Source organism: Dipodomys merriami, unplaced genomic scaffold (assembly GCF_024711535.1).
Source record: "Dipodomys merriami isolate MVZ:Mamm:240054 unplaced genomic scaffold, mDipMer1.0.p SCAF_8, whole genome shotgun sequence".
Classification (NCBI taxonomy): domain Eukaryota; kingdom Metazoa; phylum Chordata; class Mammalia; order Rodentia; family Heteromyidae; genus Dipodomys; species Dipodomys merriami.
Genome location: NW_027206401.1, coordinates 3,809,878 through 3,831,940, shown reverse-complemented (window position 1 = coordinate 3,831,940; position 22,063 = coordinate 3,809,878). Strand labels below are relative to the sequence as shown.

General features: G+C 39.4%; 1 protein-coding gene across 1 annotated transcript in view; it reads left to right on the top strand.

Moving 5' to 3' along the window:
• The window catches only part of Pacrg (parkin coregulated), a 376,899-nt gene that overhangs the window by 72,286 nt on the left and 282,550 nt on the right, over positions 1 to 22,063 (top strand). The window lies entirely within an intron of this gene.

Here is a 22,063-nt window from a genome sequence, read left to right as displayed (position 1 = left end):
CTAGAGGTCTGCCAAGAGAAAAATAAAATATTGAAGGAAGATAGCATTCCAGACTTCAGGAAAAATTTGAAGAGCGCCTAAATGTGAAAAAAAAGCAAAAAGTCCTTACTGGAGAAGAAGTAAGCATTTTAGTTCGTTGGCATTGGAAAAGAATAAAGAGGTGGATTTTGTAAAGGACCCGTAAAGACAATTGTTTGGCTTAACACATTCATGTAAAAGGGGAGGAATATCCCTGACACAGGCATTCACATCCAGTAAGATATTGTGAAGGGAAAGAAACAGTAAGTTGCTCAGATCCCAGGGAGTCTGTCCTGCCTCTGGCTGCGCACTGCTTAGAAAGTCCTGTGGAGCCATAGCTCCTACGCTGCCACCTGTGCACCTCAGAGACGGAGTGAGAGTTGCTCAGATCATCCGCTCGGCTAGTTGCTCTGTCCAGGCTCTTTGTGCAGTTACTTCTCCTTCAGTTGCTTCGGTTTTATTGTCTTATTAAAAAGTGTTGAGGTTGTTGAAAACTGCATTTCAGCATTCACCATCAAGTAAATGGCAGTAACTGAATAGACAGTAACTTGTATATGTTAGATTTTTGAAATACCTAAATATTAAGGTAAATTTAAACTGTATCAAGGAGAAAAGATATGCTTGCCTTTGCCATGTGACAGTAGGTAATATGATTATTATAACTAGTAATAGCTTGATGTGTTGTTAAAAGTTATTTTGCAAACATAGGCACACCCTGCTGGTGTATGTGAACAGATTTAAGTGAAAGAGATTTTAATAATATGATCCACGTTTTTGAACCTTTCCTAAGAGTTATAAGGTATAATCACATAGCAATCTATTAATCAATCATTATTTTAGTGACTTAACAGTTCACGCATTGTTAGGTTTGTCTCCAGTTTTCCTGAAAGCTGAAGACTGCCCATTTAAGATTGGATTTGCTTGAGTTCACCCCTTTCTCCCTACCAGCACTAGCTGCAAACCCCAAACTGGCCTGTGGAGCCAGTTGAGTGCTCTGTTACTTGGGATGGGTGAAGAGTTTCTGTCTCTGTCTCTCTGTCTCTGTAATGTGACAGAAATAACTATTGAGAAAGGCAAGTTGAAGATTGCAGGGGCTTTCCTGAAAGAATAACATCAGGGAAGAGTACACTGAACATTTGACCTCAGATACTTCCATCATAAAAACATTTGCTCTATAGTTGGTTGGTCCCCTTGGAGATCAGGAAGGGATATCTGTGCCTTTTGCTTTCGTATGGATAATTCAAGTTGAGCCACTGATTTGTCATGCTTTCTAGCTTTTCCCACATCTTTCCATTAAGCTTGATTACTGACCTTGAGTTGACTTTTCTCCCTAGCCTTGAGTCTACTTTTCTCACTTACTTTTATACACATCTTAAGAGACGTGTACTGTTGCAAATCCCGTTCCTACCCTCCTTATCTTTGTAGCACTGTTAGGAAGCTAGAAACAAGTATACATATGAAGTCGTATTACCAGCTATGAGATGCTGGTCAGGCTACTCACTCTTTTTCTAAGCCTCAGTTTCCGCATCTGTATCTATAAATTGATTTCAACAGGCTGTCTTTTGATAAAGTGATTAATTAAAACAACATATCTTATGAACTTCCTATAGTGTTTGGTCCATGCTGGGTAAAAAAAATCAATCACTATTGCTATGATCATCAGTACAATGATTAAATTATAATTTGTTAATTCACTAACTTGTTCTATGGTCAACAACTGAAGGAGCTATAAGTAATATATATCTAAAAATGTTGTCTTCATTTGTTGTTGTTATTGTTGTGTTTTTGTGCTGGCAGTGGGGCCTAAACTCAGGGCCTGGGCACTGTCCTTGAGGTTGTTCACTCAAGGTTGGCGCTCTACCACTTGAGCTATACCTCCATTTTCTTCTTTTTGTTGGTTAATTAGACATAATAGTCTATGGACTTCCCTGCTGGGACTGCCTTTGAACTGCCATCTTTAGATTTCAGCCACCTGAGTAGCTAGGATTACAGGTATGAGCTACTAGCACCTGGCTTTGTCTTCGTGTATTTTTGCCTGAAACCAGTTATTTATTTTATATTTGCATAACATTTAGTTCTAACATAAATTCCTGGACAATTTCTGTTGTGGTTTTTAAACGTAAATGGTTTTGTGTTTCTCATTTCTGTTTGCTTTCTTGACTGTGTATAGTACCTTGTAGATAATAAGCACTAAGTGCTTGTGGAATTGAATTATGTAAAATTTCACCTTTTCTTTTTGTCAGCGTCCATGAGTGGTTAATAATATATTAAGTTGGTAACAGTCTTCTATCTGCATAATTCCACCAGAGAATAATAGCTCTCTTGTTTGGTTAACCAGCAAAACAGAGAGATGTTTTGACTTTGCTCAAGGAATTAAGGGTTTATATGACCAGTAGATAAATGCTGTCTGACGCATGGTGAAACAGCACGGGTAAGGCTTCAAAAGCAAGGGTTACAGGTTCAATATTAGTCCCTTTTTTTTTTTTTTTTTTTGGCTTGCTATGACTTTGTTTTCACCAAGGAGAAATTAAAGCAACTATTCTATATGTATATCATTTCCTAGCTTACATTTGTTTTGATAAGACTATGTCATTGACAGCAATTGCTGTGTACATGGGAGAATGTGGTAGAAAGTTTGTTATGTCATTGTGTGTGTGTGTGTGTGTGTGTGTGTGTGTGTGTGTGTGCGCGCACATGTATGCATGCTGATATTGGGCTCTAACTGAGGGTCTGGGTGCTGTTCTTTAGATTATTTGCTCAAGGTTGGTTTCTACCATTCAATCCACAGCTCCACTTCTGGCTCTTTAGTGGTTAATTGGAGATGAGTGTTTTGCAGACCTTCCTGCCTGGGCTGGCTTTGAACAGCAATCCGCAGATCTCAGCCTCCTGAATAATAATAGGATTATAATTTATGTTTAAAGCCTGTGGTTTTTGTTGGTGCCATACTCAGCATGTCTTGTATGGATTGTATTTGATTCTGGCTTTGCCTTGGTGAGCATGTTGACATGTCTGAAGCTCTACTCCATCTGGAGTTTCAACAAGGCCGCCCCCTCATTCTGCCATGAGGATGTCCTGAGGAAGTCCGTGTGGTACTGAGACAGTCAGACACTCCTCAGTGCCTTGCCCTGGCATTCCTCCGGAGATGCAGGCCAGCCGCTGCTTGTCCAGGGCAGGCCCGGCCAGTGGGGACTGACCGGCTCGGTGGAGCTGGCCTTTCCTGACTCGCGGCCTGTGGGTGTTGAACCCCGATCCCCTCATGTATTTTCAGCCTTGTGGTGACTGGCTGTGTGTGTGCTATCGGGCGAGCTATGGAAGCGTTCTTGGTATTCCCCCTTGTCTGTGGGGATGGCGGGCCCAGCGCACACATCCAAGGGACAGGTGAGCCACTCATGACCACTGCTGGCGAGATGACTACAAATAGTGGCCTCCATTAGTCATTCAGTTTAAACCAATCCTGAGGTCACACAGGCTCTTCTTGGGGATCTCAAATAGATTTAGGTGTGGTTAATTTGTTTGCAATCACACATTGTCCTATAAAGAAGGAATTATTCCAGAGATCGGTTTTGCGCTGTTACTATTTTCAGGAACAAAACTGAAAAGAACTACAGGTCGAGGGGCTTGACTTACCAAACATTAAAATGGCTTTAAAAATAAAATAGCCCTCAAGTCTGGTAAGATCCTCAATAGAGAGGTTGGCGAACAGACAGAGAGCCTATGAGAAGCCCTGTGTCAGTAAGAATGCAGTTTGTGGTGAAGGTCTGGGAAGTAAGACCCACAATCCCCTGGGGGGCACAGCTGGCCTGGAGTACACGCGCCCTTCCCCTTCCCGCAGTGAACACAGCTCTTGGGGTTGTGGGCTGGAGAGTCTCCACAGTAGTATATTACCACACACAGCTGACTTCTGTTGAAGTGTCACTCTGCAGCCCCGGAGCATCCTGTGGAAGTGTCACAAATAATATAAGTAGACATTTTATTTTTTTCCTCCACAAAATTCATTACATAAAAAAAAGTGATGCTTTTGAAGAACTGACAGATGTGTATGAGCACCACACTGTCAATATGTTACGCAATTAGCTTAAATGATTATTTAGCTTCATGAGCCTAATGATTATTCTCCTTAAGTAACTTGAATCATCTTGTAAATTTTTAATGCAGAGCCCACAACATTTTAACTAACTCCTTCATAGCTGATATTGAGCCATACTTTTTGTATTGTTCGGACACAGTGTTCAATTAAACCCCAGTGCCACTCTGGAAGCTTTCCTCCCCTTGCATTTCATTTCTCCCATCCTTGGCCTGGCACAATCCCCAGTGTGTCCACCCAAGTCTTCCAGTAAGAGGTTAGGGGATGAGAACGAAAGATGGGAAAGTGGAATTGCCAGTAGGTGGCTCACTATGAATGTACTTGGGACAGGATCAGAAATGTCACCCCTCCCCCACTTAGCCTTTGTTTCCAATCCCTGCTGCTTTGAGCCTTTTTTCTATGGTGTCTGAGTCATTTGCAGGGGTGGGGGTTGAGAGGAAGCAAGAGAAGAAAGCTAGCAGGCAGCACCTCCTCCCTGCCCTAGACTAGCCAGGCCCTGTCACTCTCTGAGTGGTCTGAGTGGAGGCGGGTTCCAGTCCTCTTCTTTGCACACAATCACTCAGTCTTTTGTTCCTTGTGTCCTTGGCAAAGACTGAAAGAATTAATCCAGTAATACTTGGACCCTCCAGTGTCACTTAAGAAAGAAGAAGCCATTGTCTTCATTAAGCCACCCTTGTTTTAGCAAACAGAATCCAGATGCTGGAGAGAGGGGACATTTGGAAGGAGGGCACAATCCGGAATTGGAGGGGGAGATGCTTTTGCAAAATTCCCTGGAGAAACTGTTTTGTTTCCCCTATTTTATTGCTCCTCACTGAGAAGATTCATATTCAAATCGTTTGAGGTTGTGAATAGCTGCTCGCGCACATTCTCATGCACCAGGAAGGCTATGATTATGGCTAATTACAATGAAGAATGAGGCCCTAACCAGAGTGCTCAATCAGATTGCTGTTCATGCATGAAGGAACCAAGACCGGCCAATGGAGGTGTGATTTGGGTAATTACAAACAATGTGGCTATTTGAAAAATGCTCAGTAAATCTGTTCAAGACAAAATAAGGTCTAATTAATCACTTTAGGCTCAGAATTCTCCAGGTGATCCATTTGCTCTGTTCCCCACCCCCACCCCCGCCCCTTCAGTTTTTAGGATTCCTTTAATAAACTAGATCTAAATATTAAATAGGTTCTTGTTGCCTCTGTTGTTGCCTGGTTGGTGTCAACTCTCTCGAGAATTCTTTTCCATTCATTTTGTTGCAACCTGCTTTTAATGCATCTTGATGGAAGGTTTTTAAAAACAAATATCTACATATTCTTGTTATTATCTGACAGAAAAATGCGTTATGAAAAGCACATGGATATCACTGGGAGAATGTATGTTAACTCTTGACTATTCTGTGAGCGAGGCTCTGGCCCCTTCAGTAATGCCTATATGATGGGGGCAAAAATGTCCAATCTTTTCTTCACCTCCTGCAAAGCTCAGGGCTGAGGCTGCCACAACAAAAGACAAATTAACACTAGAGAGCAACAAGGGCTTTTATATAGGGTTGTTGTTGTTGTTGTTGTATTGTTTTGTTTTGTTTTTGGTCACATTGAGCTTCAGAAATGAAGAGGGAAAAATAAAAAGGATGATCTGTGTGATTTTTTACAGACAGCTGTGCCCAAGTCTGACTGGGAGCAGGAGGAGGGTATGCGGGGCCAAGTGGGAATGAACTCTGTGGGGAGTTTTCTTTGTAGTTTTGGGGTCTCTGGAGGGGAGAAGTTGCTTCCTCCCCCATGCCTTCCTCAGGCTTCCTCCTGTGGAAGTTGCATTGGGGTTGTATGTTTCATAGTTGGTGCTCCCCCACAAAGGCCGAATTATGACGCTAATAGATGGCCTGGGCATCATCTTATTTCAGAATTAGCTGAAGTTGACATCTTCAGCGTGTCTTCTTTTATTTCCTCGTCTAAAAACAGGTTAATAAAATGACTAGTGTTATTACAAGAACTCTGTACAGGGATAAAAACATTTACTTAAAGATGTTCGTTTTGGCTTCTTTCTTTTGTTTTCCTTTCTTTCTTCTTTGTGCTGGTACTGGCCTTGAACTCAAGGCCTTGAACTTGTACTTAGTTTAGTTGTTTTTCTTGAGGTGGGTGCTCTACCACTGGGCCACACCTTCAGTTCCAGGTTTTTGCTGTTTATTGCAGATAGGATTTATTGCCCAGGATGGCTTTGACTGGTGATCCCATCTCAGCCTCCTAAGTAGCTAGAATTATAACCACTGGTGACTGGTTTGATTTCTTTTAAATGTATAATAGAGGAATTCTGTCCTACTATTTAAAGAATTTTTTCCTTCCTTCCTTCCTTCCTTCCTTCCTTCCTTCCTTCCTTCCTGCCTTCCTTCCTTCCTTCCTTCCTTCCTTCCTGCCTGCCTGCCTGCCTGCCTTCCTGCCTTCCTACCTTCCTTTCCTTCCCTTCCTTCCTTCCTTTTTTTCTTCCTTCCCTTCCTTCCTTCCTTCCTTCCTTCCTTTTTTCCCTTTCTTCCTTCCCTTCCTTCCTTCCTTCCTTCCTTCCTTCCTTCCTTCCTTCCTTTCCTTTTGCCTTATTTAGTTTCTATAGATGAACCAAAAGGAACTACCTTTTCCTGTTTAAATTAGTATGGCAAGAAATTAAAAATACAGCTCTTGATTTGAGGAGTGGCAGCACATAGATCATGGTACCCCAAAGTTTAGTACCTTGGGGATCACTTTCTGGTCTCTTCCAGCACTTTTTTCTCCCTCTCCTGCCCCAAGGTAGGTTCTAAACACTAGAATTTCTCTTGCCATAGCAAGCCTTGAAACCCAAAACATAGCTTCCTTCCTTCCTTCCATCCTTCCTTCCTGCCAGAGACCCTCATAGGACAATGTCCTGCTTCCTTGGTAGAGGAGAAAAAGATCATAAACACATAGGCCTATGAGCTCTCCTACTATCTCCTAGGAACACGTCCCCTCTGCCCAATCCAGTCTCTACCACTGTCTTATCACTGGACCCAAGTATCAAAGTGTACTTCCTTTAGACAGGTGCTCTACATTTCTTGACTTTAGGAGTGGGTTATGGAAAGATCTTATTTTTTCTCCCCTAGGAACAATAATCTTACAAACTCTACTACTGTCTTTTCCAAAGGGTAGAATAGAAGGAAAGGTAGAGGAAGAAAGACAAAAACAGTCACAACAAAAGATCCATCTTTTTTTTTTGTTGTTTGTGGGGCTTGAACTCTGCTGAGGCAAGAGCCCTACTATTTGAGCCACAGTGCCACTTCCGGTTTTCTGGTGGTTAATTGGAGATAAGAATCTCACAGACTACATTCCTGCCGGGACTGTCTTTGAACTTCGATCCTCAGATCTTAGCCTCCTGAGTAGCTAGGATTTCAGGCATGAGGCACCGGGCACCTCACTCAAAAGATCCATCTTTATATGGGTATCTTTTTCTTTTAAGTAATTTACAATGTATAATCTATAAAGGTAAGAAAATACTGAAGTTATTAGTTTTCTTATGAAACTAAATGAAGAAACCATTCTTTTAGCAGTGAGATAATTTCACACATATGTATAAAGCTCTGTGTTTCATTATTCTAAAATCTAGCCAGTAATTAGAAGTCTTCTAGTGATTTTCACCAAAAGAATTTTGTATAATGAAGACAGATAAAAATAATAAACAGCCTAGGGAAAAATGAATTTTAGAGCCTTGTTTTAGTTCTTTCAAAAATATACTCTCTATAGTAAAACTGGCCTTTTGATTACCTATAGCAATTAAAATTGAGTCCTATTGTTCATATCAAATTGTCACTGTTTTTATTCTGCAAGTGATTCAGAGTCTTTGACCTGCATTGTGCACAGTTAAAATTATCGTGACTATTATTTTATCTACTGAAAACAGATTTCTAGCGTGTGATGGTATGAGACATTTTTTTAGTATGCTGAGTTTTTGTATCTAATGATTTTCCTCCAAATCCTGATTCATGGATATACATTTGAAGACGCTTTGATATGTGTCTGGAGGAGGAAGACATAGGCAAATTCTCTAAGCTAGCTCTGAGGCTTTGAGTGGCTTTGTTGTGGCTGGTACCTCTCAAGCAATTACATTGTGTATATAGAAGAAAATGGTTTAAAAATCTCATGAATTCAAGTAGTTGCTTGAGAGACTATGTAAAGACCACTTTTTCGGTGATTAAAATCCAATCCAGCTACTTCTTTTCTTACTTCACAAACCATCAATAGAGATGCAAATGAGGGGAGGCTACTTCCTGTAAATCGCTTCCTGTAAATCATGGTCAACACTTACTGGAGAAAAGCCAGGCCAAGGGAGGGGAACTGTTCTCTAAGGCTGTGTCTTTACCCCTCCACTGTTTATAAAAGAAATATTTATGGCCTTCCTTGCTGGCATTTTTATTCTAAATCTATATGATTTCACAGCATAAATAAGCACTTTGTGAATTAAACCAACTCAAAGAGGGTTTATAGAATTTCTTGGTGAAATTTAAATAAATAAATGCATTGTTGATCTGATGTCTTATACAATTGCTAGATATATATTGCCAGTTTTGAATCATAGCAGAGCCTTAGGGAAAGTTTATAAAGATGATTGTCGGGGGTGAGAGAGTAGCTCAAGGGTAGCGTGTATTCTTAGCCTACACAAGGCTCTGGGTTCCATCCCCAGTCAACCTCCCCTCACCATGTGTGTCTTATAGGAAATACAGGCAAAAATCTTAAAACAAGTTTTATAAGACCAAATACAGTTTTAAAAGACCAAATATAATATGATTTCCTTGCCCACAATATTATTTAACCTATAATAGCAATAATACTTAGGATATAACCAGTATCTCTCATATTCTCTCAATTTTTAGTATTGCCTTTAATTTACCAATTCAACAAAGCAAAAAGAAGAACAAGAAAGAAAAGTAGGACAGGTTTTCTTATTCAAAGAGAAAGCAAAGGAGGTTTTCAGTAAAGTGATTAACCTACAGGAGCACAGTGACGTAAGAAGAAGGCGCTAACCAACTACATCCTCTCCCTTGCCACTGCCTCTCATCAAAAACGCCAATTTTCATCACATCACAGATAGGCTGAAGTGCCGGCAAGGAAGCTCTAAGTGTTTAAGTGTTGGATAAATCTGCTTATTCGGAATCTTTTCAAAGCATTGTAATCACCGTGGTTGGTAAAATCATCTTAGAATTTTGCCACAAACTCTATTCCGTTTGTATTGGTGTTGCTGAAATACTGAGCAGCGCATGTCCCTGAGACCAGGCTTCCTGTCCCAGGGAGGAACTCTGGTTTTAGGAGACAGACCCCACCTCTGGGAGCCAAGGGGAGCTCCAGGGATCTCGGGTTACTCATCGGGATCCAGAGCGTCTCACTCTGCATCGCCTCCTGTGTCACTTGTAAAGATTCTAGACAAAGACCATAAAAACATGGTCCTTATACCAGAAACTTAGAGGATGCAGAATTGCTGTTCTTACTGAGGCACAAAAACAATCTCCATATGCCTGGGTCTCACCTTCAAATGAATATCTAGTTTGGCTTCATCTTTCCCTCCCTATGAATTGTGTATTGTGCTTCCTGTTGATATTTTTAAAAGTCAGTTGCATTTGCCACTTCAATAAAAAATTTAAACAATTCTCACTGCCAATTACCCATATTTTAGTGCTTGATTTTCACCATGAAATCATAATTTGACATAAAGATATTCTAAAGTGTAATCATTATATTATAGCAAGAATAGAGCATAAGAAAACTCTCTAAGATAAACTATCACATAATCATACATTCTGTACCTGCTTATTGAATCTTATCCAGATGATAATATATAGCCATTAGCATCCTTTTGATGCTAGAAGATAGACTTAAGATGGGGAAGTCTATGTTTATAAGAAAAAGAATTCAAGGAAAAATATTCTTGAACTGTCTTTACGTGCTTTAAAGTCTACATCCGCTTAATAAAAAAAGTGCAATATCACTAAAGGAAAGTTCCAGCCACTGCAAATGTTGGCTTTTAATTCCAAGAATACTTTGAATTATTTAGGAAATCATTTTTAGTAATGACTCTATTGCAAAAAAATGAGACTTGTATGCCTCTACTTACTCTTACTCCATCATGTCTGATGTGTACTGACTCCCTGTACTAGATGTGTGTGGTAGGCAAGTTCTGTGTGTTGTTATATTCTAAAAACTGATCTGTGAAGAGCATACAATTATGTCAGAAGGATAATTTTTACTTCTTCTCTTGCCCAATTTGACAGAAATGCTTCTAGATTTGCAGTGAAGATTAAGGGAATGATGTGTCAATGTGTAGCTGTTCTGTGTTTGTAGAACTTCAAGGAAATGTCTCACCAATTGTGTTTTATTTACTGATGTTATTGTTTTTTTTACATAGTTTTTGTTAGGACATATTACTTGTACCATATGGGGGTGTCATTGTGATGTTTACATAAATACAGATAATCTACATTTAATCAACTGTGATTATATTCACCTTCTAGCACATTTTCTTCTCTCTCCACCTCCACTCTTCTCCATGAATGTATTCATCGTGAGTTTTTCATACATGAATGTAACGTCTTTCAACCATTTGTATACATGAATAACAATACTTTCTCATAAAACCTCAAAAATCCTAGGAGAATGGTCCAATTTCTACTCTGGAAAATAATGTCCAGCAATGATTGATGGCTGTTGCAGTGGAAGTTCTACTTGAGATATGAGATTTGGAGTATGTGTGCAATCCGTCTTGGCTCCCACAAAATTAGGATTTTGTTAGGATATGTGGGTATACTGAAAAAAATGTCTTTCTGCTACTTTTCCCCCCTATTATCCACTGTGTTAGGATATGATTGTAGGAATTGACCATCTTGATTATAATTTATATGAAAACATCTCAGAAGTTTATCTGGATGTTTCACATTAAAATGAGATTCTTTGAAAATGTGTATATCAAGTTGCAACTGTCTTGATTTAAAGTTTTCTAAACAACATTTTACAACACCTTAGATTGTAGCTATCCAGATTTATATAATTCACTATACTCTATGATATGATACTGAGAATGTTTAAGCACATTACATATAATTTAAACTATTTAAAAATTTATTTTACACTCTGTGAAGACTCAGAACTCCTTACATTTATTTCACAAAAGATTTATCTTCTCCAGAGTAAATTTAACTTGCAATTAGTATTTAGAAAGGCTCAAATTAACTGGAACACATCTAAGTAGAACCTTCAATTAACTCAATTTTTTTTCTTTTTTCTTCTACTTTTAGAACTTGAAATCACTAGAAAACAAACAAGATAGCAAGGATTTATTTTCAAAATCAACCTTCAAGGTTTTTGCTGGGGTCAATAAATAGCTGGCTAGGTTTTCATATTACAAACGTATAAAGTCGTGATTCCATTTAAAATAATGAACCAGAGGTACCAATAGCTCCTAGCTCATGAAAGAAATATTAAATTATATGTCATTTACTAAGGCAGAAAAGTGAGCTAATAGACATTGTGAATATTTTCAGCAACCAAAGATTGAAGCAGAAGTGGTTCCTAGTTATCACTCTGAAAGCAAGAAATTAAATTAACCCAAACTCATTTTTTACTCCTGCATTCTAATTAATCAAATGGATTAACAAATGGATGGGTGAAAAAAATTCTTGTGGGAGAAAAAAAACGAGGTCATCTTTTGGCAAGAGAAACTGTTCATTTAACATAATTATAATGAAAGTATACATTTATTGGAGCAGGAAATAGAGTCCCATCCTTCTAGTCTCTGCCAACTCATCTCCCATATGCCCTGTATTGACTCCCTGCTCTCCAGAAATCTAAGAACATCTGCCCAGGAAGTGTGTGCGTGTGTGTGTGTGTGGGGGGGAGGTGCTTTCTGCTAACTCCATTCTGGCCCCCGTTCCTCTGTATTATAACATTTCTGAAATGATACAGAAAGTCTAATCAGTGTTTTGTACACAGTACCCCTGATCACCTAGTACAGGGGCAGCACTCTACTGAGCCCACCTGGCACTATTCGATGTCCTTTGATCTTCCTCTGTACCTCAGCGTGAGGCATTCCATTCTTCCATCTTGTTTTTCTTTTTTAAGAGAGGCTGACAACATACATGGGGAGAAAAAAATCTCTACACCAGAATGCTGACTCCTGTTCTGCTATTTCACCTAGTTACTGATACCTCATGTTTTCTTTCCATGTGTTTAAGTGAGAGGAAACTTAAACGACACCAGTATGGCAAGAAACTAAAAAGTGGGGAAAGGGGAAGAGGGAGAATTGTACTAGCGAAATTACAGTCAGAAGGGCAATTTGAAATGAAACCAAAATATATCAGGCAAATTCCTGACTAGACGGAGAAAACAGGACAGGTGACAGGTGGCATTTGGGCGAGGGGTATGATCAGTGCATTAGGGAAGCCAAGCATCTGGACTGCACCTCAGCAGAGGTTTCTGCTCTTACCCATCTCACCTCAGGACTTGTCATGTGATAGACATCCATAAATATTTGTTGTGTGATAAGCAATGGATGCCTGCCAAGGAGGCCAGGAAGATCAGTCCCCACGCCTGTCCCCTTTCAGTGGGATGTGATTAGGAGCCCAAGGACCCTGCCCATTGTTACTTGGAGTTTTCCTTTTTCTCATTGCTCCTGCCAAGGGAGCCTCCTGATATTCTCTCCATCCCTGTTGCTGTTTCTCTCCCTGACCCCCATCTCTAGTAATAGAAATCAGGGGAAGCAAATCCCTTGATAGAGGCTTGGAATAGTGGTGATTGTGGAAGAGTGAATGCTCATCCTCTCTCATGTCTCTGGTAAACGTGGTGGCCATCTCCCCCTGGACTCCCACCTCTACAGGTAGGCCTGGCCTCTCAGCTCTACAGGTGGGCCTGGCCTCTCAGCTCTACAGGTGGGCCTGGCCTCTCCTTCTCCAAGTCTTGCTAGGCCACTTCAAATTCCTCTACTATGCCAAACAATTTGACCTAGACCCAACCCTCACATCTCTATTCAGACTATTCTTTACATTATCATAATGTATACGGCAGTACTTTCCAAACCCAAAGAGGAGTAAAGAGACACATAACTTTATGGCCTAAAGTAAAACCAGATTTGAAAATAGTGAACGTTTTCTCACTCTGGACACACACGCGCGCACACACACACACACACACACACACACACACACACACACACACACACACACTTATAACATGAAAGTTAGCTGGTGATTCGCTAAGTGTCTTGAAAATGGCTACCAATCAGAGCACTCAGCTCCTTCAGCAAACAGTCTTCAAAGGAGCCCTTGTTCTAGAAGGTAGCATCTCAGGAAAAGAAGCCATCTCATGAGGTGGGCCAAGGCTGGCTGATTCTTCTATAACTCATTACTTCTCTGTTTGCTGTTCGACAATTTTGAGAGTTCTTCAGTGCTTCTTCCTTTTTTCTACCACTAAAATCAAAAGAAGAAATCTTCACCTCTGTTTTGGAGGCTAGCTCCTCTTTTAGATGACTGTCCTTGCTCCTAGATTATTTGAATATCAAGTTGTATCTCTAATCTAGAAAGAAGAGGCTCTGTGCCAAAGGAGCTCAGGCAACTTTAAGCAAATGGTGTGGACATCTTCACAGTCTTTGAACTGGCTATTATACCAGCATGTCACTAGATCTGGCCTGCAGGATAAACTTACTTCATCTTTGAAAGCAAACGGGCTTGCCTTCAAGTTCAATGAATTAAATCCTGGTCTTCCACATACTCAAACATCCATGGCAAGGCCTCCTTTTTTTTTTTTTTAACTTTTGTTTAATTTCTGCAAAATGGAGGGACTGAGGCTGTGTCCTAAGGTTGCATTGTGCATGTTACACCATAAATGCTTGATAAGACTTTCAGAAGGCCAGGTGCTGAAGCACAGCGGTGAGATGGGAGCCTTGAGAGTGTCTCTGTTCTGAGAAATCAAAGATGGAATCTCTCCTTTCTCTCCTGTTTGAGAGGACACTGGTCCTGGCAGCCACAGCCTCTTCCAGCCCCTCCTGCCCCCAATCCAAGCTCTCCTGTCCTGTGCGGGGACACTTGTACCTGTTCCCTGTCTGTAAGTTCATGTGCTGTGCCAGGCGAATACCTTGCCTCACCAAAAGACAGCCACTCTCACTTGTCAAACAATCACAAATTAACTAGGAAGAACTCAGGCTCGTCCCAACTGCATGAGCACCTGAAACCAGACTCCTCTCCAAGCTCCTTAGTAGAGACTAAACTAACGTTGATAGCTGCTGGGAAACCACAGCATACATAGAAAGATCTGACATTAGAATGGTTGCACCTTTAATCATCCCTGTTTCTACATGCCACTGTAGACAGAAGCAGACAAAACGGGGCGCACCTGTTTAGGGGAGCATGGCCCTCATGCTACCAGCAAGGGTGCTTTACCACCTCTGTGCAGGACGAAGAGGAGGAGGACAGAGTTGCTGGGCTGCCACAGAATAGTAGCAGAAAGGAAATCATTGTGGGTGCATTTTATTACCAGTAAAATGAAAGTGTTGGGCTAGGTTGGCTTCAAGATCTCTTCTTCCCTTGATAGCAGTAATCCACAACAATCGAGCCCATCCTTAAAGTCTTAGCTCAGGTTACCTGACTTATCCCAGTAGAATTCCTTGTCTGTAAAAGGCTGGAACTTATTATTCAGGACTAATAAATGAGAGCAAAAAAAAAAAAAAAAGATTCAGAGCCTTTGGCATATTATTCGTTTCAAGTTTACTAATCCTTATTATATGAGACTTAATTTTCATGATATTTACTTTCCCATTCAGACTTTTGTCAGAAAAGAGAATGATTTTTGTGCTCAGAGCAGAGATTGGCAGGGGACAAATCAATGTGTGAGTTGCTTTAGTGCTTGGGTTACAAGGCAGGTTATATTCTTTTGTCTACTACAGCAAAATGAATGCCTCATGTGTTCTCTAAGCACCCTGTAAGATGTTACAGATTTATTTTTAATATAATTTCCAAGTTGAAAACCTAGAAAATATGAAGCCTGATTCTTGATAAATTAATTACCAACAATATCATATGCAGAATAAAATTGTAGTTTCAACAAAGAACTTTTTCCTATAACATTTTATTATCACTCTGAAACTAATTCAACATAGTAATTTGCAAGTAATTAGGAATTTACCTGAAAATACCATTTCTCTTGATACTATACAGAACTCTTGGTGTGATTGTTTGATGTTGGCTGTTTGTTGTTTTGGGCTGTTTTTTTGCTTTTTGTTTTTTTTTTTTTGTCTTGATTGCTATATTAGGAAATTGTGCTTTGTGAGGTTTTGTGAAAACAAGGCAAACCAAGAAGTAATTGAGCTAGGGACATATACAGCAAAGGATCATCTGCTTCTAGGAAGAAGGCCTGCTGGGGGCGGGGGATGGGGTGGAGTAGGTAGAGGTGGGCCTGGGATGAGGGGTTTCCCCAGCATCCCCCAGGGCTCTTCCTACCCTGGGCCTCCCGAGGGTGATGGCTCCCTGTTACTACGTCCCTGCATTATGTAAGTGCATTTTCAAATATGTTGTGCTCAGGGAACCATGCTCTCACTCAGCCTTTTCACTCGTGCATTTACTGCACGTGCTCTATCACTTCAGGGTTGTTTTCTTTTTGCTGGTTAATTGGAGATAGGAGTCTTAACAGATTTGTCTGCCTGGTTCCAAATCTTGATTCTCAAAGTCTTATAGATTTGTCTGGCTGGTTCCAAATGTTGATTCTCAAATCTCAGTCTCTTGAGTAGCTAGGATTAGAGGGATGAGCCACCAGTACCAGCTCTACACTAACTTTGTGAAGGATATCTCAGCAAATTTCTATATGGATCCTAGTGTGTATATCGCTATAATCTTCCTATTCACTCACACAGATGTTTTTTGGAATCTGTTCTGGTTTAGCTACATATTTTTTTTAGTGATAAACCTATTACTGTACCTTATTTTAAGAGTGGCTTACAGAGTAATAGAAAGCAAAGTCATAACATATTTATTATCTCGACTTCTGCTGGGCTCACAAAGTTGTGTTTTCACAGCTCTCTCCCGGTCTCTCTCCTCCCTCCTCTATTTCCTTTCTTGATCACAAAGTGATTGGGATATTTCTGTGCTCAAATGTATTTGTGAACAAGAGTGAAGGCCTGAATTTTCATAGATGTTAAGCTTGCAGAGGGAAATGGCAAGTAGTGATATAATAAAGGGAAACATAATTTCAGAAAGTGTTCATTGCTATGAAAAACTTGATATGGCAGTGGGGGCCATATCAGAGGGTTTGGTCAGGAAGGCTCTTATGAAGGTTGTCTACAACAATACTGCAATTCTCCTGAGCTGCTTAACATTTAGATTAAAGCATGTAATTGTTCTTTAACATTTTTTTTGTTCTTTAACATTTTATCTTGATTCAACAGTTGATCATAAATAAATCACATTTGTAGCATCCATACTTGTATTATTAAGGCATATTTTGAATGTGATCACAACTTCAGGTTCCAAAGACCTATTAGTTTGGGTCAGAAGGACTGCTGCTGTTCTGGGTCCCTATGAACCATTTTTACTGAAGCATGTTTCTTTTCATTATATAAGTTATAGCAGTAAGATATGCTAATAACCTTCTTCTGTATCTCAGAGTACCTAGAAATCATTGTGTCCATTAGTGTGTAAATCACTTAACTATGAATTGTGTAGTCTGAGGAATGTGCAGATGACTCTGGGTGTCCATGAGAATTATGTCAGGATTTCTAAGAATAACAAATCCTAGGGATGCTCAAGTCCTTATGGAAAATGAGGTCGTATTCCCCTAGAATCTACATACATCTTCTCATATTCTTTAAATCCCTCCAGAATTACTTTATTTCCTAATACAATATAAATGCTGCATAAATGTTTGTTAAGAAAAGGAAAAAAGACTGCATGTTCAGTACAGATAAAATTTTTAGAAGTAACTTTGAATTAGTTTGTATATGATCAACTAATCAACAAGTAATCTGGACAAAAAAATTACATTAGAAAAATATTCTGAGGGAAAAGTGAAAATAAATACTAAGGGTTTCAAGGGAAAGTGAAACAATGTAAAATTTAAAGCAATTAAATAAAAAGCCAGTCTTTGAATTTTTTAAATGAATGACTGTGGGATTCAGTTCCCTGTGATATTTAGAAAAGATTGGACTCAGGTAATAGATGAAACAGAAAGTTAGGTAATTCTTGTTAGTGTTTGTGTCCTTACTGGGCTGGGATGGCTCCTAGGGCCTTGTATTTGCTAGGCAAGCTCTGTACTTATGAGATAAATCTCCAGTCCATGGAGTTTTGAGACAGGGTGTCTCTACACATATTCTCTGCTGGCTTCAAACTCCTTGTGCCCCAGGCTGGCCTTGAAATCAGGAACTCCTTGTCTCTGCCTCCTGTAAACTGGGAGTACTGGCTTGCACCTCCAAGCCTGGTTATTTCTCTTTATCCTAAAGTCTACTTCTCAGTTCTAACAACAATCGTGCCCTGACTGACTTTAAACTGTGATCTGCAGATCTCGGCCTCTTCAATAGCTAGAATTATAGGCTTCAGCTGTGAGCACATAGCCATTCTGACTTTGTTGTTGTTGTTGTTGGGTCCCGTCGTGGGGCCTGAACTCTGGGCCTGCGCCTGGGCCTTGGCACTGTCCCTCAGCTCTTCAGCTCAAGGCTAGCACTCTACCACTTGAGCCACAGCGCCACTTCCAGCTTTTTACTTTTTGCTTATGTGATGCTAAGGAATCGAACCCAGGGCCTCAGGCATGTAAGGCAAGCTCTCTACCACTGAGCCACCTTCCCAGCCCTGTTTTATTTTATTGTTTTGTTTTGTTTTTTGGCTGGTCCAATGCCCTGAACTTAGGGTATGGGTGTTGTCCCTGAGCCTCTTTGTGCTCAAGGCTAGTACTTTATCACTGGAGCTGCCACTTTTGACTTTTTTGAGTAGTTTATTAGAGATAAATGTCTCACAGGGACTTTAATGCCCTGGCTAGCTTTGAACTGCCATCCTCAGATCTCAGCCTCCTGAGTAGCTAGGATTACAGGCATGAGCCACTGGCACCCGGCTCCCCTTCTTGCTTTTATCTCTGAAGAAATTGCTCATTTCCAGATCTTTCTTTCATAAGCAACAAGTATTTTGGCTTTTAAAGAACAACAAAAAACAGAAATACAAGATTTGTATCAACTCCAATCCTAACCATCCTTTTATTCTATCAATATATGTTATAAACATGCTAGAACCAAAACATGGTTACATTAAGTAAATGATACATATATTTACATACATGTATAAATACGTACACAGCGAAATTATAATACAATTTGTATAGATTATTTCATGAGAAAGAAGAGACAAGTCGGTAATTTCTCAAATCCAATTATTTTAAAAATTGTTAAGTAAAATTATAGTGGTAAACATCCACATTCTCCCAGTAGCTATCTTCTGTGACACTATGTCAGCCCAACGAAATGTCTACCTACCTTCATGCAAAACCAGGTGATTTCTAAGGGCGGTATGCATAAAGGGACAAATGTTCAAATGTAGTGCAATACCTTATCATCTCTCATTGTACTGGTTTTGGCCTCAAAGATTGAATATCACTAGGTCACAAGCCAAATTGTATTAGTATATTCAAAAAGATAATTACTCAATTAAAAATGAAAGCTATAAAAAAAGTCGCTTAAAGTGTAATATACCAATGTACAGTTCAAGTAAGCCTAATTTGGATTCAGATTCCAGAGATTAATGGTAATCCTGACTTTTCCCACCATGTAGTATTGTATGGCCTCTTGAGTAGCTTTCTTCTGGTAACTGGTGAACTGGAGTTGCCTATAGACGATAAACACAACGGACACTGATCTGCAGAGGCACGCTTCTGGGCCCCTGCTGTCTCCTCCAGGTCTGCATCAGGATTTCATAAAACACTGATTAAACATGAAATATGGATCATAGGCCATTGTTTTCTAAACATCGAGTAGAAGTTAATTCTTATTTCACCTTCAGTTTTATTGACTCAACAAATGTGTGTTGTGTGTGCACCCCTATGGGGCAGCAAGGAATTTTAAATTGATTTTGACACAATGCTATGACATTTTGTAATCTAGCAGAGGAGCATTCAATTGTCAAAATGTCTAAAACAAAGTGCATTCTTCAGAGATCCTATCTAGAATGTCACGTAATTGTGTTGGCCTCAAACCAGCAATGAAGCAAACCAGAATGACCCTTAGATCCTGACTGTCATTAAATGAACTAAGGCATAAAACATTAAACTTTATTCTAGCCAGCCTGGAAAAAATAGGCAGTACTATTGTAAATATTATAAACCTTCTTCTAGAAACTATCTGAATTCAAAGCCAATCTGACACCCAAATTTTCAGTGACTAACATCTTATTAGTCTGCCTTGAATAATTGGATATGCTACTGCAAACCAAGGCATAAAAAGAAGTAAGAGAGGGTAAATTGTCTGTTGTTCAACTATGGATATACAAAACCCAGCTACAAACGTAGTTTACTGCTTAGGAATGATTAAACATGAAGATGTTTAAGAAAGATGTTTCTGATCATATACTTACATGCTAGACCTCATATTAACAAACATTCATATTGGTAAGTATTAATATTAGACATCATATAAAATAATAGTTTATTTTTAAAACTTTCATGAATTCTTAAAATTGTTTTGGATCTGAATATGACTGATCAGGCCAAAACATGAAAGAGAAAAAATCTGCTCAAGTGATGGATATGTTGTCCAACTAGTTCAGACATTTTTGAAACGTTCCTTCATAGATAATTTTATTAGTAAGACAAACTATTTTTATTTTCTCCCTCCCCCCCTTTTCTGCCAATTTGCTTACCATTTTATAACTGCTGGAATATAATTTCTCACATCATCGGGCTAAGGCTTGGGGCCTTGGTGCTATACTCACTCATCTTCTAGAGCTTTAATGAAGTACCCGGTATAAAGGAGGACAACAGATAAATGTCAGACTGCTGGCTAATTAATTTCAAATTTAGATCTTGTACCACCAAATTAGATGGAAGCATGTAGAGCATGAACATACCAATTACGTCCAGAGTGACCTCCCCCCATTTGGCTATCATATATGTTTGGCTATAATATATATTTGGCTATAATAATTTTGTCCTTAAGTCTGAGTACTTGATATTATGTACAGGGAATGACTGACCTGGCATCTGCTAATGTTCCAAATTTTACTTTAAATAATCATCAATCATTGAATTTTTCTTCTTCAGCTATGATCTGCTTGAATTCTTACTGATTGCTCAGTTTTGTTTTTTTTCTGTTCCTTGGCATTTGAGCTCCTGGTCTCTCTCTCTCTCTACTTGTTTGACATCTTGTTTGTCTGAAGTGAAGTGCAGTGATGAGAAAGAAACTAATTTCATACCCATTTCCTTCCCTAGAGAGAGCGTAAGCGGTATAGAACGGCCTCCCAGTTCAGGTTCCTTTCACCTATGCTGATGCAGAAGTTGGGGTGAGGGGCTTCCTGAATATAATAGCTCCATGCAGAAGCACAACCTGTGAGGGAGTAAAGAAATATTCTAGCCACCATCATAGGTTTTATCTGGAAACACAGCAGTTACTAGGGAACCTTGTGGTAGGTAGCCTTAAGCCACATTGATGTATTCTCCTGACAAGGAAAAGGTAGAGAACAGACAGGAGGGGAGGCTGGCCTGGGGAGCACTTCAGGCAAGCAGCTCTCTGCCCCATCCTCCAGTGGTGCAAAGAAGGGCAGGGTCTAGGCCAGCAGCAGCTGAGCTCACCAGAGCCAGCAGAGCACTCTGCCTGGGCAGCCTCCATGTCTTGGCTGTGCCTCACTCTGACACCAGGAGGCCTCCAATATAACAAATTCAGTCGTCAAAAAATATTCTAGAAAACATGATGCAGTGCCCTTTGGTTCAGAAATGATGTTTCCTCTCCTTATCAGAAGGCACATCTCTTTCCATTAAGTAAGTAGAGATGGGTAATCTTCTCTTTTGTACAATGATGGTTACCAATGAACAATTTCCTGTCCCTACACTATTCGATAGCAGCAGTTGCCATGGCAACTAAGTTGAGCTCTATAAATTATTCCTTATAACATTATTTTTGTAACTTTACCTAAGGTGGGAGGTAGATTAACTTAACTATTTAAACAGCAAATTTGCAATGTCCATGTGACTACTGAATAGTTTGAACAGAACCTAGCATTACTAGCAGATAGAGGGCTTGAGACTTTTATATCAGGACAATTATAAATATAGTTTTAGATATTTGTACCTACTACTGTGGCAATCTAAAATACCATGATTCACATTTCCGCATTACAGTTGTAAATTAAGCTTACAAATATGAGATAAGAGATAGCAAATTATAACTATAGTAGTTTTAAGAATTTTAAGAGTCATGTAGGTGATTATGAAGGAAATAATTCAAAATTGAAATTTTCATTTGTTTTTATTTCAATTTCAATTTATATTTATTTTTAAATGTTTTTTATTGTAAAGATACCATACAGAGGAGTTACATGAGTAAGGTAATGAGTACATTTCCTATTAAGCATATATTGTTTTCATTCTTAATATGAAACTATACCACAGTAACTATTGTAATAAGTTATTTTAATAAAATAATGGCAAAAGTTTTAATAAAAATGAATCTGTATAGAGTTCAGTATTTTAAAATGTCAGAAATAATGAGTCCTTTTCTTCTGACTTCCTTTCTTCTCTTCCTTCTCTTTCGATAGGGGTAGAGTAATGGTATTGTACCCTTTTGCACAAAAGTAAATTGCCTTGTTGGGGCTCATCTGGAGCTCATGTTACACATGAGGATGGTTTTATGCATGATTCCAGAGATTTTCCTCTCCTCAGCACTGTAAATAAATATATATGCCATAATGTATGTATGTATGTATATACACATACATATACACCTAAATAAATGTGTATGTGTATGTGTGTGTGTGTG